Source organism: Salmo salar, chromosome ssa18 (genome assembly GCF_905237065.1).
Source record: "Salmo salar chromosome ssa18, Ssal_v3.1, whole genome shotgun sequence".
Classification (NCBI taxonomy): Eukaryota; Metazoa; Chordata; class Actinopteri; order Salmoniformes; family Salmonidae; genus Salmo; species Salmo salar.
In genome coordinates, this window is record NC_059459.1 from 83,001,563 (window position 1) to 83,020,685 (window position 19,123).

General features: G+C 41.0%; 1 protein-coding gene across 2 annotated transcripts in view; it reads left to right on the forward strand.

Moving 5' to 3' along the window:
- Window positions 1–19,123, forward strand: part of LOC106591968 (disks large homolog 4) — a 90,054-nt gene that overhangs the window by 221 nt on the left and 70,710 nt on the right. The window lies entirely within an intron of this gene.

Sequence of the window (19,123 nt, forward strand, 5' to 3'; positions counted from 1 at the left end):
CTTGTCTGTCTGTGTGCGTGCGTGTGTGTGTGTCCCCGTGTGTGTGTGTGTGTGTGTGTGTGTGTGTGTGTGTGTGTGTGTGTGTGTGTGTGTGTGTGTGTGTGTGTGTGTGTGTGTGTGTGTGAGAGAGACACGTGCGTTTGTGTCAGACAGAGGGAATGGCACGTGTGTGTGTGTGTGTGTGTGTGTGTGTGTGTGTGTGTGTGTGTGTGTGTGTGTGTGTGTGTGTGTGTGTGTGTGTGTGTGTGGGTTATGAGAGAGATGCATTCGTGTTATTGTGATGTATGAAAGAGGTGTGGTGTGTGTGTGTGTGTGTGTGTATATGAGAGAGATGCATTCGTGTTATTGTGATGTATGAAAGAGGTGTGTGTGTGTGACAGAGACACATGTGTCCTGTGTTTGTGGTGCCCAACATTTCATCTGTAGTGGTTGGAAGCCACTGCTGCTGTGGCAAAGACCAACTGGGATTTTGGTTTTTTTTCCCCAGTTCTTCAACGATCAGTTCTCGTCCTAATTCTGTAAGATTTCCATACATTTTCTATGAGCTATATTTGCGTTGGCCATTCTTTGAGTTACCATTCTTTGAGTTACCATTCTTTGAGTTACCATTCTTTGAGTTACCATTCTTTGAGTTGGCCTAGCTTTGAGTTAGCCTAGCTTTGAGTTAGCCTAGCTTTGAGTTACCATTGCTTTGAGTCAGCCTAGCTTTGAGTTAGCCTAGCTTTGAGTTAGCCTAGCTTTGAGTTACCATTGCTTTGAGTTACCATTGCTTTGAGTTAGCCTAGCTTTGAGTTAGCCTAGCTTTGAGTTACCATTGCTTTGAGTTAGCCTAGCTTTGAGTTACCATTGCTTTGAGTTAGCATTGCTTTGAGTTAGCATTGCTTTGAGTTAGCATTGCTTTGAGTTAGCATTGCTTTGAGTTAGCCTAGCTTTGAGTTAGCCTAGCTTTGAGTTAGCCTAGCTTTGAGTTACCATTGCTTTGAGTTACCATTGCTGTGAGTTACCATTGCTTTGAGTTAGCCTAGCTTTGAGTCAGCCTAGCCTTGAGTCAGTCAGCCTAGCCTTGAGTCAGCCTAGCCTTGAGTCAGCCTAGCTTTGAGTGTCTCTGTCTGGAATATTTGCTCTTCTGAGGGGGATACTAAGAAGCAAGCTATATCTACTCAGGCTTTTATAAAGCTAGCCAGCTTCAGTTAGCTTCACATTCCAGCTCAGGCTTTTATAAAGCTAGCCAGCTTCAGTTAGTTTCACATTCCAGCTCAGGCTTTTATAAAGCTGGCCAGCTTCAGTTAGCTTCACATTCCAGCTCAGGCTTTTATAAAGCTAGCCAGCTTCAGTTAGCTTCACATTCCAGCTCAGGCTTTTATAAAGCTAGCCAGCTTCAGTTAGCTTCACATTCCAGCTCAGGCTTTTATAAAGCTAGCCAGCTTCAGTTAGCTTCACATTCCAGCTCAGGCTTTTATAAAGCTAGCCAGCTTCAGTTAGCTTCACATTCCAGCTCAGGCTATATCAGTACTACGAAGATGGATATTAATCATGCACCTGCAACTTTTTCAAGGCTGCTCGAGCTTGGCTTGTAACTGCACGTCGATGTCGCACAAGGTTAGTCAAACGACAAACTCTTAAGACAATACTGAAACATCAATCCATGGGCGGGTCACTGCCACATTTTAATTTGTGCCAAAATGAAAACGGATTAAATGTTATCTTGCAAATTCAGCTATGGTCTGAAAGGCTTTTAGAATCAGCTATTCACTGAAAGGCTTTTAGAATCAGGTTCTTTACAGACAGGCTCTTGACAGACAGGCTCTTGACAGACAGGCTCTCGACAGACAGGCTCTCGACAGACAGGCTCTCGACAGACAGGCTCTCGACAGACAGGCTCTCTACAGACAGGCTCTCGACAGACAGGCTCTCGACAGACAGGCTCTCGACAGACAGGCTCTCGACAGACAGGCTCTCGACAGACAGGCTCTCGACATAGGCTCTTTACAGACAGGCTCGCTACAGACAGGCTCTCGACACACAGGCTCTTGACAGACAGGCTCTCTACAGACAGGCTCTCGACAGACAGGCTCTTTACAGACAGGCCCTTTACAGACAGGCTCTTTACAGACAGGCTCTTGACAGACAGGCTCTTTACAGACAGGCTCTTTACAGACAGGCTCTCTACAGACAGGCTCTTTACAGACAGGCTCTCTACAGACAGGCTCTTGACAGACAGGCTCTTGACAGACAGGCTCTTTACAGACAGGCTCTCGACAGACAGGCTCTCGACAGACAGGCTCTTTACAGACAGGCTCTTGACAGACAGGCTCTTTACAGACAGGCTCTCGACAGACAGGCTCTCGACAGACAGGCTCTCGACAGACAGGCTCTCGACAGACAGGCTCTCGACAGACAGGCTCTCGACAGACAGGCTCTTTACAGACAGGCTCTTTACAGACAGGCTCTTTACAGACAGGCTCTTTACAGACAGGCTCTCGACAGACAGGCTCTCGACAGACAGGCTCTCGACAGACAGGCTCTCTACAGACAGGCTCTTTACAGACAGGCTCTTTACAGACAGGCTCTCGACAGACAGGCTCTCGACAGACAGGCTCTCGACAGACAGGCTCTCGACAGACAGGCTCTCGACAGACAGGCTCTCGACAGACAGGCTCTCGACAGACAGGCTCTCTACAGACAGGCTCTTTACAGACAGGCTCTTTACAGACAGGCTCTCTACAGACAGGCTCTTTACAGACAGGCTCTCGACAGACAGGCTCTCGACAGACAGGCTCTTGACAGACAGGCTCTCGACAGACAGGCTCTCTACAGACAGGCTCTTTACAGACAGGCTCTTTACAGACAGGCTCTTTACAGACAGGCTCTTTACAGACAGGCTCTCTACAGACAGGCTCTCTACAGACAGGCTCTTTACAGACAGGCTCTTTACAGACAGGCTCTCTACAGACAGGCTCTTTACAGACAGGCTCTTTACAGACAGGCTCTCGACAGACAGGCTCTCGACAGACAGGCTCTCGACATAGGCTCTTTACAGACAGGCTCTCGACATAGGCTCTTTACAGACAGGCTCGCTACAGACAGGCTCTCGACAGACAGGCTCTCTACAGACAGGCTCTTTACAGACAGGCTCTCGACAGACAGGCTCTTTAAAGACAGGCTCTTTACAGACAGGCTCTTTACAGACAGGCTCTTTTCTCTTTTCAAACCAGCCACTTGAGTTCTTTAGACCATGTTGCACCTCACCTGACTGACTGACATGAGAAAGATGCGTACTGGCACCCAAATTGTTATATTTTTCCGACCGCTGATAATTACAAAACATACTCTGATCAGAATCCTATCTCCGTTAGGATACACGTCAACTACTCAGCATACCGGTTTCTCTTAACAACGTTTTGAAGCTATATAGCGTTTGTTTAATTTTAATTTGTTTACAAACATTAGATACATTATATTCTTCAAGAATCAATAGGTAAATACAGTATCATTAATTTATAAGTAAAAAAATGTATCATACAACGTCATACAACAGTTAAACTGTTCAAGACGTTTTAAATGCATTCTGTCATTACTAAATGCATTCTGTGATTACTAAATGCATTCTGTCATTACTAAATGCATTCTGTCATTACTAAATGCATTCTGTCATTACTAAATGCATTCTGTCATTACTAAATGCATTCTGTGATTACTAAATGCATTATGTTTTTACTAAATGCAATCTGTCATTACTAAATGCATTCTGTCATTACTAAATGCATTCTGTCATTACTAAATGCATTCTGTCATTACTAAATGCATTCTGTGATTACTAAATGCATTCTGTGATTACTAAATGCAATCTGTCATTACTAAATGCATTCTGTCATTACTAAATGCATTCTGTCATTACTAAATGCATTCTGTGATTATTAAATGCATTCTGTGATTACTAAATGTATTATGTTTTTACTAAATGCAATCTGTCATTACTAAATGCATTCTGTCATTACTAAATGCATTCTGTGATTACTACAGTGGGGGGAAAAAGTATTTGATCCCCTGCTGATTTTGTACGTTTGCCCACTGACAAAGAAATGATCAGTCTATAATTTGAATAGTGAGAGACAGAATAACAACAAAAATATCAAGAAAAATGCATGTCAAAAATGTTATAAAATTATTTACATTTTAATGAGGGAAATAAGTATTTGACCCCCTCTCAATCAGAAAGATTTCTGGCTCCCAGGTGTCTTTTATACAGGTAACTAGTAGAGATTAGGAGCACACTCTTAAAGGGAGTGCTCCTAATCTCAGTTTGTTACCTGTAAAGAAGACACCTGTCCACAGAAGCAATCAATCAATCAGATTCCAAACTCTCCACCATGGCCAAGACCAAAGAGCTCTCCAAGGATGTCAGGGACAAGATTGTAGACCTACACAAGGCTGGAATGGGCTACAAGACCATCGCCAATCAGCTTGGTGAGAAGGTGACAACAGTTGGTGCGATTATTCGCAAATGGAAGAAACACAAAAGAACTGTCAATCTCCCTCGGCCTGGGGCTCCATGCAAGATCTCACCTCGTGGAGTTGCAGTGATCATGAGAACCGTGAGGAATCAGCCCAGAACTACACGGGAGGATCTTGTCAATGATCTCAAGGCAGCTGGGACCATAGTCACCAAGAAAACAATTGGTAACACACTACGCCGTGAAGGACTGAAATCCTGCAGCGCCCGCAAGGTCCCCCTGCTCAAGAAAGCACATATACATGCCCGTCTGAAGTTTGCCAATGAACATTTGAATGATTCAGAGGACAACTGGTGAAAGTGTTGTGGTCAGATGAGACCAAAATGGATCTCTTTGGCATCAACTCAACTCACCGTGTTTGGAGGAGGAGGAATGCTGCCTATGACCCCAAGAACACCCTCCCCACCGTCAAACATGGAGGTGGAAACATTATGCTTTGGGGGTGTTTTTCTGCTAAGGAGACAGGACTACTTCACCGCATCAAAGGGACGATGGACGGGGCCTTGTACCGTCAAATATTGGGTGAGATATTGGGCCACTCCTTCCCTCAGCCAGGGGATTGAAAATGGGTCGTGGATGGGTATTCCAGCATGACAATGACCCAAAACACACGGCCAAGGCAACAAAGGAGTGGCTCAAGAAGAAGCACATTAAGGTCCTGGAGTGGCCTAGCCAGTCTCCAGACCTTAATCCCATAGAAAATCTGTGGAGGGAGCTGAAGGTTCGAGTTGCCAAACGTCAGCCTCAAAACCTTAATGACTTGGAGAAGATCTGCAAAGAGGAGTGGGACAAAATCCCTCCTGAGATGTGTGCAAACCTGGTGGCCAAATACAAGAAACGTCTGACCTCTGTGATTGCCAACAAGGGTTTTGCCACCAAGTACTAAGTAATGTTTTGCAGAGGGGTCAAATACTGTTTTCCCTCATTAAAATGCAAATCCATTTATAACATTTTTGACATGCATTTTTCTCTGGATTTTTTGTTGTTGTTATTCTGTCTCTCACTGTTCAAATAAACCTCCTATTAAAATGATAGACTGATCATTTCTTTGTAAGTGGGCAAACGTACAAAATCAGCAGGGGATCAAATACTTTTTTCCCCCACTGTAAATGCATTCTGTGATTACTAAATGTGTAATGTGAGGGAAGTGAGAGTGATTCTGTTGGAACTTTTGTGAGTGTAATATTTACTGTTAATTCTTAGTGTTTATTATCTACTTCACTTACTTTGGCAATGTTAACATGTGTTTCCATGCCGATAAAGCCCTTAGATTGAAATGAGAGAGAGAGAGAGAGATAGTGATGAAGGAGAGCATATTAAAATAATTCTACTTCAGACACTGAGAGTTAAAAATAGATATAGCTAGTGCTATATTTGGGCTCCAACTCTGTCTTAAGTTGTGATCGCACACGCACACGCACGCGCACGCACACGCACACACGTGCACGTCTTAAATAAAAAAAAAATGACATAAGTATTCAGACCCTTTTGCAATGAGACTAGAAATTGAGCTCAGGTGCATCCTGTTTTCCATTGATCATCCTTGAGATGTTTCTACAACTTGATTGGAGTCCACCTGTGGTAAATTCAATTGATTGGACATGATTTGTAAAGGCACACAGCTATATTATCTATATAAGGTCCCACAGTTGACAGTGTCAGTATCACGTTTCAGGACAAGACCCAGATGCAGACAGTGTAACAGCAGTTTATGACTAGATCAGGGGGCAGACAAAATCAGAGGTCAGTAATCCAGATCAGAGTCCATAAGGTACTGAACGGCAGGCAGGCTCAGGGTCAGGTCAGGCAGAGATCAATAATCCAGGGTGGTATGACAAGGTACAGAATGGCAGGGAGAATGGTCAAAACCGGGAAAACTAGAAAACAAGAACTTCAGAAATGACGGGGGAGAAAAACGCTGGTAGGCTTGACGAACAAAACAAACTGGCAACAGACAAACAGAGAACACAGGTATAAATACACAGGGGATAATGAGGGGAGACACCTGGTGGGGGGTGAAGACAAGCACAAACAAAGGTGAAACAGATCAGGGTGTGACAGTCAGAGTAAAAACCAAGCCATGAGGTCGAAGGAATTGTCCGTAGAGCTCCGAGACAGGATTGAGTCGAGGCACAGATCTGGGGAAGGGTACCAAGAACCCGATGGTCACTCTGACAGAGCTCCAGAGTTCCTCTTTAGAGATGGGAGAACCTTCCAGAAGGACAACCATCTCGGCAGCACTCCACCAATCAGGCCTTTATGGTAGAGTGGCCCAGCCAGAGACTGGACTTGAACCCGATCGAACATCACTGGAGAAACCTGAAAATAGCTGTGTAGCGACGCTCCCCATCCAACCTGACAGAGCTTGAGAGGATCTGCAGAGAAGAATGGGAGGAACTCCCCAAATACAGGTGTGCCAAGCTTGTAGCGTCATACCCAAGAAGACTCGAGGCTGTAATCGCTGCCAAAGGTGCTTCAACAAAGTACTGAGTAAAAGGTCTGAATACTTATATCAATGTGATATAAAAACCCAAATAATTGTTATCGTTTTTTGCTTTGTCATTATGGGGTATCGTGTGTAGATTGATGAAGAAAATAAACTACAATACATTTTAGAATAAGGCTGTAACGTAACAACGTGGTAAAAGTGAAGGGGTCTGAATACTTTCCGAATGCACTGGATATAATATATCAATGTATATAATATATCAATGTATATAATATATCAATGTATATAATATATGAAGAATATTAATATAAAATGGTAGTAAATAACATTTTATTTATTTTTTAATAACAAGAATCAACATAACAGTCGAGTAGAAATGTAATAAATATCAAAGAATAAACTAACTGTCATCCTCACCATTACAGCTACCATCATCAATACTACTACCCATACCTCTACTACCATCATCAATACTACTACCATCACCATTACAGCTACCATCATCAATACTACTACCATCATCAATACTACTACCATCATCAATACTACTACCCATACCTCTACTACCATCATCAATACTACTACCCATACCTCTACTACCATCATCAATACTACTACCCATACCTCTACTACCATCATCAATACTACTACCATCACCATTACAGCTACCATCATCAATACTACTACCATCATCAATACTACTACCATCATCAATACTACTACCCATACCTCTACTACCATCATCAATACTACTACCCATACCTCTACTACCATCATCAATACTACTACCATCATCAATACTACTACCATCATCAATACTACTACCATCATCAATACTACTACCATCATCAATACTACTACCCATACCTCTACTACCATCATCAATACTACTACCATCACCATTACAGCTACCATCATCAATACTACTACCATCATCAATACTACTAACATCATCAATACTACTACCCATACCTCTACTACCATCATCAATACTACTACCCATACCTCTACTACCATCATCAATACTACTACCATCATCAATACTACTACCATCATCAATACTACTACCCATACCTCTACTACCATCATCAATACTACTACCATCATCAATACTACTACCCATACCTCTACTACCATCATCAATACTACTACCATCATCAATACTACTACCCATACCTCTACTACCATCATCAATACTACTACCATCACCATTACAGCTACCATCATCAATACTACTACCATCATCAATACTACTACCCATACCTCTACTACCATCATCAATACTACTACCATCACCATTACAGCTACCATCCTCAATACTACTACCATCATCAATACTACTACCATCATCAATACTACTACCATCATCAATACTACTACCATCATCAATACTACTACCCATACCTCTACTACCATCATCAATACTACTACCATCATCAATACTACTACCCATACCTCTACTACCATCATCAATACTACTACCCATACCTCTACTACCATCACCAATAATAACCCATACCTCTACTACCATCATCAATACCACTACCCATACCTCTACTACCATCATCAATACTACTACCATCATCAATACTACTACCCATACCTCTACTACCATCATCAATACTACTACCATCATCAATACTACTACCCATACCTCTACTACCATCATCAATACTACTACCATCATCAATACTACTACCCATACCTCTACTACCATCATCAATACTACTACCCATACCTCTACTACCATCATCAATACTGCTACCCATACCTCTACTACCATCATCAATACTACTACCATCACCATTACAACTACCATCATCAATACTACTACCCATACCTCTACTACCATCATCAATACTACTACCATCATCAATACTACTACCATCATCAATACTACTACCCATACCTCTACTACCATCATCAATACTACTACCATCATCAATACTACTACCATCATCAATACTACTACCATCATCAATACTACTACCATCATCAATACTACTACCCATACCTCTACTACCATCATCAATACTACTACCATCACCATTACAGCTACCATCATCAATACTACTACCATCATCAATACTACTAACATCATCAATACTACTACCCATACCTCTACTACCATCATCAATACTACTACCCATACCTCTACTACCATCATCAATACTACTACCATCATCAATACTACTACCATCATCAATACTACTACCCATACCTCTACTACCATCATCAATACTACTACCATCATCAATACTACTACCCATACCTCTACTACCATCATCAATACTACTACCATCATCAATACTACTACCCATACCTCTACTACCATCATCAATACTACTACCATCACCATTACAGCTACCATCATCAATACTACTACCATCATCAATACTACTACCATCATCAATACTACTACCCATACCTCTACTACCATCATCAATACTACTACCATCACCATTACAGCTACCATCATCAATACTACTACCATCATCAATACTACTACCATCATCAATACTACTACCATCATCAATACTACTACCATCATCAATACTACTACCCATACCTCTACTACCATCATCAATACTACTACCATCATCAATACTACTACCCATACCTCTACTACCATCATCAATACTACTACCCATACCTCTACTACCATCATCAATACTACTACCCATACCTCTACTACCATCATCAATACCACTACCCATACCTCTACTACCATCATCAATACTACTACCATCATCAATACTACTACCCATACCTCTACTACCATCATCAATACTACTACCATCACCAATACTACTACCCATACCTCTACTACCATCATCAATACTACTACCATCATCAATACTACTACCCATACCTCTACTACCATCATCAATACTACTACCATCACCATTACAGCTACCATCATCAATACTACTACCATCATCAATACTACTACCATCATCAATACTACTACCCATACCTCTACTACCATCATCAATACTACTACCCATACCTCTACTACCATCATCAATACTACTACCATCATCAATACTACTACCATCATCAATACTACTACCATCATCAATACTACTACCATCATCAATACTACTACCCATACCTCTACTACCATCATCAATACTACTACCATCACCATTACAGCTACCATCATCAATACTACTACCATCATCAATACTACTACCATCATCAATACTACTACCCATACCTCTACTACCATCATCAATACTACTACCCATACCTCTACTACCATCATCAATACTACTACCATCATCAATACTACTACCATCATCAATACTACTACCATCATCAATACTACTACCATCATCAATACTACTACCATCATCAATACTACTACCATCATCAATACTACTACCCATACCTCTACTACCATCATCAATACTACTACCATCATCAATACTACTACCATCATCAATACTACTACCATCATCAATACTACTACCATCATCAATACTACTACCCATACCTCTACTACCATCATCAATACTACTACCATCACCATTACAGCTACCATCATCAATACTACTACCATCATCAATACTACTAACATCATCAATACTACTACCCATACCTCTACTACCATCATCAATACTACTACCCATACCTCTACTACCATCATCAATACTACTACCATCATCAATACTACTACCATCATCAATACTACTACCCATACCTCTACTACCATCATCAATACTACTACCATCATCAATACTACTACCCATACCTCTACTACCATCATCAATACTACTACCATCATCAATACTACTACCCATACCTCTACTACCATCATCAATACTACTACCATCACCATTACAGCTACCATCATCAATACTACTACCATCATCAATACTACTACCATCATCAATACTACTACCCATACCTCTACTACCATCATCAATACTACTACCATCACCATTACAGCTACCATCCTCAATACTACTACCATCATCAATACTACTACCATCATCAATACTACTACCATCATCAATACTACTACCATCATCAATACTACTACCCATACCTCTACTACCATCATCAATACTACTACCATCATCAATACTACTACCCATACCTCTACTACCATCATCAATACTACTACCCATACCTCTACTACCATCATCAATACTACTACCCATACCTCTACTACCATCATCAATCCCACTACCCATACCTCTACTACCATCATCAATACTACTACCATCATCAATACTACTACCCATACCTCTACTACCATCATCAATACTACTACCATCACCAATACTACTACCCATACCTCTACTACCATCATCAATACTACTACCATCATCAATACTACTACCCATACCTCTACTACCATCATCAATACTACTACCATCACCATTACAGCTACCATCATCAATACTACTACCATCATCAATACTACTAACATCATCAATACTACTACCCATACCTCTACTACCATCATCAATACTACTACCCATACCTCTACTACCATCATCAATACTACTACCATCATCAATACTACTACCATCATCAATACTACTACCATCATCAATACTACTACCATCATCAATACTACTACCCATACCTCTACTACCATCATCAATACTACTACCATCACCATTACAGCTACCATCATCAATACTACTACCATCATCAATACTACTACCATCATCAATACTACTACCAATACCTCTACTACCATCATCAATACTACTACCCATACCTCTACTACCATCATCAATACTACTACCATCATCAATACTACTACCATCATCAATACTACTACCATCATCAATACTACTACCATCATCAATACTACTACCCATACCTCTACTACCATCATCAATACTACTACCATCACCATTACTGCTACCATCATCAATACTACTACCATCATCAATACTACTACCATCATCAATACTACTACCCATACCTCTACTACCATCATCAATACTACTACCCATACCTCTACTACCATCATCAATACTACTACCATCATCAATACTACTACCATCATCAATACTACTACCCATACCTCTACTACCATCATCAATACTACTACCATCATCAATACTACTACCCATACCTCTACTACCATCATCAATACTACTACCATCATCAATACTACTACCCATACCTCTACTACCATCATCAATACTACTACCATCACCATTACAGCTACCATCATCAATACTACTACCATCATCAATACTACTACCCATACCTCTACTACCATCATCAATACTACTACCATCACCATTACAGCTACCATCCTCAATACTACTACCATCATCAATACTACTACCATCACCAATACTACTACCATCATCAATACTACTACCATCATCAATACTACTACCCATACCTCTACTACCATCATCAATACTACTACCATCATCAATACTACTACCCATACCTCTACTACCATCATCAATACTACTACCCATACCTCTACTACCATCATCAATACTACTACCCATACCTCTACTACCATCATCAATCCCACTACCCATACCTCTACTACCATCATCAATACTACTACCATCATCAATACTACTACCCATACCTCTACTACCATCATCAATACTACTACCATCATCAATACTACTACCCATACCTCTACTACCATCATCAATACTACTACCATCATCAATACTACTACCCATACCTCTACTACCATCATCAATACTACTACCCATACCTCTACTACCATCATCAATACTGCTACCCATACCTCTACTACCATCATCAATACTACTACCATCACCATTACAACTACCATCATCAATACTACTACCCATACCTCTACTACCATCATCAATACTACTACCCATACCTCTACTACCATCATCAATACTACTACCATCATCAATACTACTACCCATACCTCTACTACCATCATCAATACTACTACCATCATCAATACTACTACCATCATCAATACTACTACCATCATCAATACTACTACCATCATCAATACTACTACCCATACCTCTACTACCATCATCAATACTACTACCATCACCATTACAACTACCATCATCAATACTACTACCATCATCAATACTACTACCATCATCAATACTACTACCCATACCTCTACTACCATCATCAATACTACTACCCATACCTCTACTACCATCATCAATACTACTACCATCATCAATACTACTACCATCATCAATACTACTACCCATACCTCTACTACCATCATCAATACTACTACCATCATCAATACTACTACCCATACCTCTACTACCATCATCAATACTACTACCATCATCAATACTACTACCCATACCTCTACTACCATCATCAATACTACTACCATCACCATTACAGCTACCATCATCAATACTACTACCATCATCAATACTACTACCATCATCAATACTACTACCCATACCTCTACTACCATCATCAATACTACTACCATCACCATTACAGCTACCATCCTCAATACTACTACCATCATCAATACTACTACCATCATCAATACTACTACCATCATCAATACTACTACCATCATCAATACTACTACCCATACCTCTACTACCATCATCAATACTACTACCATCATCAATACTACTACCCATACCTCTACTACCATCATCAATACTACTACCCATACCTCTACTACCATCATCAATACTACTACCCATACCTCTACTACCATCATCAATCCCACTACCCATACCTCTACTACCATCATCAATACTACTACCATCATCAATACTACTACCCATACCTCTACTACCAGCATCAATACTACTACCATCACCAATACTACTACCCATACCTCTACTACCATCATCAATACTACTACCATCATCAATACTACTACCCATACCTCTACTACCATCATCAATACTGCTACCCATACCTCTACTACCATCATCAATACTACTACCATCACCATTACAACTACCATCATCAATACTACTACCCATACCTCTACTACCATCATCAATACTACTACCCATACCTCTACTACCATCATCAATACTACTACCATCATCAATACTACCATCATCAATACTACTACCATCACCATTACAACTACCATCATCAATACTACTACCCATACCTCTACTACCATCATCAATACTACTACCTATACCTCAACTACCATCATCAATACTACTACCATCATCAATACTACCATCATCAATACTACTACCATCATCAATACTACTACCCATACCTCTACTACCATCATCAATACTACTACCCATACCTCTACTACCATCTTCAATACTACTACCATACCTCTACTACCATCATCAATACTACTACCATCATCAATACTACTACCCATACCTCTACTACCATCATCAATACTACTACCCATACCTCTACTACCATCATCAATACTACTACCATCATCAATACTACTACCATCATCAATACTACTACCCATACCTCTACTACCATCACCAATACTACTACCCATACCTCTACTACAATCATCAATACTACTACCATCATCAATACTACTACCCATACCTCTACTACCATCACCAATACTACTACCCATACCTCTACTACCATCATCAATACTACTACCCATACCTCTACTACCATCATCAATACTACTACCATCACCAATACTACTACCCATACCTCTACTACCATCATCAATACTACTACCATCATCAATACTACTACCCATACCTCTACTACCATCATCAATACTACTACCATCATCAATACTACTACCCATACCTCTACTACCATCACCATTACAACTACCATCATCAATACTACTACCCATACCTCTACTACCCATACCTCTACTACCATCATCAATACTACTACCCATACCTCTACTACCATCATCAATACTACTACCCATACCTCTACTACCATCATCAATACTACTACCATCATCAATACTACTACCATCATCAATACTACTACCATCATCAATACTACTACCCATACCTCTACTACCATCATCAATACTACTACCATCACCATTACAACTGCCATCATCAATACTACTACCAACATCAATACTACTACCACCATACCTCTACTACCACCATACCTCTACTACCCATACCTCTACTACCACCATCAATACTACTACCACCATACCTCTACTACCACCATACCTCTACTACCACCATGCCTCTAGTACCCATACCTCTACTACCCATATCTCTACTACCCATACCTCTACTACCCATACCACTACTACCCATACCACTACTACCCATACCCCTACTACCCATACCACTACTACCCATACCTCTACTACCCATACCACTACTACCCATACCTCTACTACCCATACCACTACTACCCATACCCCTACTACCCATACCTCTACTACCACCATACCTCTACTACCACCATACCTCTACTACCCATACCTCTACTACCCATACCTCTACTACCCATACCTCTAGTACCCATACCTCTACTACCCATACCTCTAGTACCCATACCTCTACTACCCATACCTCTACTACCCATACCACTACTACCCATACCTCTACTACCCATACCTCTACTACCCATACCACTACTACCCATACCTCTACTACCATCATCAATACTACTACCATCATCAATACTACTACCATCATCAATACTACTACCCATACCTCTACTGCCCATACCTCTACTACCCATACCACTACTACCCATACCTCTACTACCCATACCACTACTAGCCATACCTCTACTACCATCATCAATACTACTACCACCATACCTCTACTACCCATACCGCTACTACCCATACCTCTACTACCCACACCTCTATTACTACCCATACCTCTACTACCCATACCTCTACTACCCATACCTCTACTACCCATATCTCTACTACCCATACCTCTACTACCCATACCTCTACTACCACATACCTCTACTACCCATACCTCTAGTACCCATACCTCTAGTACCCATACCTCTACTACCCATACCTCTAGTACCCATACCTCTACGACCCATACCACTACGACCCATACCTCTACGACCCATACCACTACGACCCATACCTCTACGACCCATACTCCTACTACCCATACTCCTGCTACCCATACCTCTACTACCCATACCTCTACTACCCATACCCCTACTACCCATACCTCTACTACCCATACTCCTACTACCCATACCTCTACTACCACCATCACTAAACTGTTATCATTATCACCACCCCTACTACCCATACCTCTACAGTCGTGGCCAAAGGTTTTGAGAATGACACAAATATTAATTTTGGAGATCACTCTGTCATGCTGATTGAGTTCGAATAACAGACTGGAAGCTTCAAAAGGAGGAGGCTTCAACCACAGTTACCTGCAAGGAAACATGTGCCATCATCATTGCTTTGTACAAAAAGGGCTTCACAGGCAAGGATATTGCTGCCAGTAAGATTGCACCTAAATCAACCATTTATCGGATCGTCAAGAACTTCAAGGAGAGCGGTTCAATTGTTGTGAAGAAGGCTTCAGGGCGCCCAAGAAAGTCCAGCAAGCGCCAGGACTGTCTCCTAAAGTTGATTCAGCTGCTGGATCGGGGCACCACCAGTACAGAGCTTGCTCAGGAATGGCAGCAGGCAGGTGTGAGTGCATCTGCATGCACAGTGAGGCGAAGACTTTTGGAGGATGGCCTGGTGTCAAGAAGGGCAGCAAAGAAGCCACTTCACTCCAGGAAAAACATCAGGGACAGACTGATATTCTGCAAAAGGACTGGGGTAAAGTCATTTTCTCTGATGAATCCCCTTTCCGATTGTTTGGGGCATCCGGAAAAAAGCTTGTCCGGAGAAGACAAGGTGAGCGCTACCATCAGTCCTGTGTCATGCCAACAGTAAAGCATCCTGAGACCATTCATGTGTGGGGTTGCTTCTCAGCCAAGGGAGTGGGCTCACTCATAATGTTGGTCAATCCTCAAGAGGCTGGTGGACAAACAAAACCCCACAAATTCTGACAAACTCCAAGCATTGATTATGCCAGAATGGGCTGCCATCAGTCAGGATGTGGCCCAGAAGTTAATTGACAGCATGCCAGAGCGGATTGCAGAGGTCTTGAAAAAGAAGGGTCAACACTGCAAATATTGACTCTTTGCATCAACTTCATGTAATTGTCAATAAAAGCCTTTAACACTTATGAAATGCTTAATAATAAGTAAGTTACTGTTTACTATGCAGATGTTATTATCCAGTGTACATATTTGGCCGTTTGTCACGGTTGTCGTAAGGAGAGGACCAAAACGCAGCAGGGACATGTATACTCATCTTCTTTATTGACAGGAAAAGAAGGAAAAAAAACCAAACAAACACGTATACAAAAATAACAAAACGATGAACGACAAAATAACAGTCTTGAAGGCAACACAGCAATCCAAGAACAATCTCCCACAAACACTTAACCAAACACATACCCATATATAGGACTCTCAATCAGAGGCAACTACAAACACCTGCCTTCAATTGAGAGTCCAACACCCAATACCTAACATAGAAAATATTAAACTAGGAAGAACATAGAAATACAAAAAACATAGAACATAACCCAAAACCCGGAAATAATAAATCAAACACCCTACTAAACAAACCACCACCCTGAACCACATAAAACAAATACCCTCTGCCACGTCCTGACCAAACTACAATAACAAATAATCCCTATTACTGGTCAGGACGTTGCACCGTTGCTCCTTCGCCCATGGGTATTTATTGTTTTTCCTCTGGGTTTAATAAAATAACATTTGGAATAAATGTATTAATTTCTGTGAATAATGAATTTCTTGGTGAGGAATATTTCTCACAGTAAAGGAGAAAGTGCATCTCTGTCTCTACCTCCCCTGTCGTGCAGTGACCACATACACGCTCCTCTTTGGGTAGCCATGTCTTTTTATGTCTTCTGGTTTCTATTTGCCAATCGGTGGTCACTCAGCCTGTACTTGGTAAGGATCTGTCTCTGCTTTGTATCTCTGACAGAGTAGAGGTATAATCAGCCAATTCATATTCTCTGTTTAGGGTCAGACAGCAATTTAGTCGGATTTGGGATTTTGTTTCGTTTTTCCCAATGTTGTAAATTAAATCTCTCTAACTCTCTCAATTCAATTTGCTTTATTGGCTGTATGTAACAATGTACATATTGTTATTAATGCTTACCTTGCAGATGTACAATATGAACATTATTCATTATTATTATTATTATTAATTATGTCAACGGGACAACAGTAATAACAATAACCAAGGGTCAGAATAACCATTGAACAATAACAATATAGAGGACAGGTTGGTTGGTCTGTCAGACTCTGTCCCTCAACTTATGGCAGGCAGCAATGTAGTGCTCTGCCAACCCACAGCTCTCTGCGTCCTCCCCCAACAGGACGGGTAGCCTATCCTCATCAGAGAGGTCTTTGAAACCTTGAATAAGGGTTTCAAATTTGGGGAAATGACGCTCTCTAATTGTTTTATATTTTTGACATTTTGTCAGGAAATGCAGCTCCGTCTCAGGTTCTGCTGTGGTGCAGTGGCTGCACAGCCTTTCCTCTACAGGGAGCCAGGTTTTCCTGTGTCTACCCTTCTCAATGGCAAGGCTGTGCTCACTGAGCCTGTACTTTTGTCAAGGTTTTTCTAAGGTTTTGATCAGTAACCGTGGTCAAATATTTAGCCACGGTGTACTGTCGATTTAGGTCCAGATAGCACTGCATTTTGTGCTTGTGTTTCCCAATAGATCATGTAGTTTTGTTTTGACTGTGTTGTAATTTGGTTTACTCTGATTGATTGGATGTTCTGGTCCTGTAACGGCTGTCATTATGTAGAGAGGACCAAGGCGCAGCGGGTTGCGTGTTCATCATATATATTTAAATAAATGTGAACATGAGGGAAAACAAACAGTTTCACAGGCTATACTTACAACAGCGGTGCGAAATGCAACTACCCACAAAATACAAACAAAACACATCCCTAATTATAGGACTCTCAGTCAAAGGCAACTACAAACACCTGCCTTCAATTGAGAGTCCAACACCCAATTACCTAACATAGAAAATATTAAACTAGAAAGAACATAGAAATACAAAAAACATAGAACATAACCCAAAACCCGGAAATAATGAATCAAACACCCTTCTAAACAAACCACCACCCCGAACCACATAAAACAAATACCCTCTG